This window comes from Chrysemys picta, chromosome 1 (assembly GCF_011386835.1).
Source record: "Chrysemys picta bellii isolate R12L10 chromosome 1, ASM1138683v2, whole genome shotgun sequence".
NCBI classification, from domain to species: domain Eukaryota; kingdom Metazoa; phylum Chordata; order Testudines; family Emydidae; genus Chrysemys; species Chrysemys picta.
This window is the reverse complement of record NC_088791.1, coordinates 137,757,944-137,761,001: the sequence shown is the minus strand read 5'-3', so window position 1 is coordinate 137,761,001 and position 3,058 is coordinate 137,757,944.

The window sequence follows — 3,058 nt, the reverse complement described above, 5'->3', positions numbered from 1 at the left end:
GCACCCACCTATTATATTTCCTGTCCCGCCCCTCTGCTTCCTGGTTCCGCCCACCAGGGGCGGTCTGGCCCTCCCTCTCTGTCAATCTCTGAAGGAGGCCACGCCTCTTTGCTACAGGGCCCCATAGAGCAGTACTGCCCAGTATAAGAACATAATGTTTTACCCCACCTATTTCCTGATTTACAAAACAAGTTAGAAACTTTGTGTCCCTTCAAATATGAGGTTATTCCAGTTCCTCTGAGTAATAATAGCACTTCACATGTACCACATCTTCCTTCTGAAGAAGTTAAAGAGCTTTTCATCCGTGGATTAATATTATTATCATCTCCATTTTACAAAAGGGACAACTAACACTTAAACCAGATCTACACTAGAATCTTTTGCAGGTATAATAATGTTGATTAGGGGTATGATTTTTTACACTTCTATACTGGCAAAAGCCCTAGTGTAGGCGCAGTTATACCAGTATAAAAGTCCTTATTTTGTTTGGGGAACTGGTATAAGCTATACCAGTAAAATCACATTTTTTGCTGGTAGACACTGAATGTACACTAGAGGGGTTTAGTATAACGATACTTGTATAGCTATACCAACAAACCTTTTCTGCTGTAGAATAGACCCTGAAAGAAGAAGTCAGTGTGACAATGTCAGGAATAGAATCCAAGTCTCCAAAGTTCCAGCCCCTCTGCTTTATAGGTGTTGCCGGCACAGAGGCCCGAGGACAGCAACAGCGGGGTTCGTTGCCCGGTGTGCTTTGTGCCAATAAACATACCGGGGTGGAGAAGCAAACGAAGTTTATTTGAGATCTCAAAGTGGTGCAAGGAGACAGGCAAGTCTCAGATCAAGCACACCAGCAAAAACAGTTTCTCTCTTCTTCTACATATTACAACTAAGCCCCCCTTCCCCCCCCCCTCTATTCCTCCCCCCTCTACTGAAGGCATGTTTATACATTTAAGCAATTAAATCATTCTAGGGCTATAAATCTAGCTTGTTAGTAACTTCTCTCTAAACTGTTACTTGGTCTTGTTTACCCTTGGTTTATTACCTCTTCAGCCAGAAACATGCAAACCTCATCATTATCGCTTGGTTCCTGGTATGGGGGGGGGGTAACTGATAATTGGCTGTTTACACATTCCATGCATCTAGCTTTTGAGGTCGATTAGAGCTAAACATTGAAGAACTTTGGTTCACTAGGCCTAATGACGTCAACATAGGTATGATCCTAGGCTCACTGAAGTTCATGGAAAGACTCCCACTGATTTCAGTGAGCTTTGGATCTGGCTCTATCACCATTAGAGTGTGCTTTCCACTAGGGCAGAGGTGTTTTGTAGATAGCCACAAGACATGTTATATTCTGTAAACAGCACAAAATGTTTCTCATCCATTCTTGGGACATACAGCTCCCCAAATCTGTTAGATTTCTATGTTTACCTGCTGTTGTTGACTTTGAATAAGCACCCAGATTTGTTATTTTGTATCAATTTGCTCTATTGCAAATTTAGAGCTACACTGTTGGTTTAACTTAGTGCGCAAAACATTATGCAATCTAAACATCCAACGAGTGACAGCAGTTGGAACACAAACAAACTGGCAGTGTGGGAATTGGGAGGACAAGGTAACTGAAATATTTGCTTGTCTGGTTGATTTCTAATCACAAACAGGCCACCCAACATGTTCCAAAAGTTCTGTTTAATATGCGGGATTTTGTTTTAATCAGCAGTGCAATTACGGCGGTACGGTACACCGTACCAGCAAAATATTTATCGCTGGTACAGCATACCAGTAAGACACAGGAGGAGCCAATGGCCGCACACTGGCAGTTCCTTTTGGCACAGCTGTACGGCCCCCAGCCCAGCCCCTGCCCTTCCAGAAAGCTGCGTCTCCTCCATCCATACAGCAGCAGCCCTGCTGGAGGACAGAGCTGGGGGGGGACAGGGCTGGGGGCGGTACAGCCACTGGAGGAGCTGCCAGCTTTCTGCTCCTTTCCCCGCTGCTGTAGTACACAGGCGGAGGATAGAGAGGCAGCTCTGTGGCTGGGGAGGGGGGTGGAAGAATTAAAAGGAGGGTCACATGGAGAGGTCATGCCCCCCCCTTAGCTGGTGTCCCCCACTCTCCCCCGTACTGGTAAGAAATGGATTTTACTTGCACCACTGGTTTTAATTGAGAAAATTATGGGCCATATCATCCCATCTGTTCTTGTGGGTGGAAGGGATGAAAACTTGGTGGATCTCTTGCTAAGAAGAGCAGAACAGTGTAGTGCTTCCTCTGTGGCCTTGTAGCTTCCCTTCTCCCAGCCTCCGTGGTAACCCCACCACAGGTAAGTGGATCCATGCTGTTGTCAGGGGTAGGCATAAGGGAGCAGGGCTGGGCGGGGGGCAGGGAATCATGCTGTCTATGCACCATCCCCCACCCAGCACTAAGGAGAATCCTCACCAAAGTGAATATTGACCTATGGCCTGATCCAAACCCTCATCCAAACACTCTCATTGACTTCAGCAGGCCTTGAATCAGGCTCCTAGTGAGTATGAACCTTTGTGCGCACCCTCTTTAGTCTGTGGAATGTCCCCAGGGGAATCTGGCATCTAGAGGATGCAGAAGCCCCTGAGAATGGGATGGGGCGAAGGGATAGGAGGGTGAGTGAGGAGCGGTGCTGAGACTCCTCAGGGGGAAGGGAGAGGCAGCCGGCTCCAGGCTGGGAAGGAGGATTTCAAGTGTTCCCACCTGCTCCTGGGCCCATTCCAGCCACTCTGGGTCCCTGCTCCCTGGCCCCACGGCAGCCACTCCAGCCACTCTGCATCCTGCTCTCACCTCCCTCCTTCTGTCACTTTCTCCCCCCACAGATGTGTAAGTTTACCTGAGTCCCCACAATATTTCCATTGCAGGGACACCAGCCCACTCCCTCCCACCATCACTCTCGGTTCCGCCACCCCTGCTGCTACAAGCAGATGGAGGGAAACCCTGACAAGAAAGCATATTTTTATTTGAAGGCGCAGGACATAGTTTTAAAATGACTCCGAAGCACAGGTGCAAAAGCATTTTTAATTTAGTGACAAGCCAG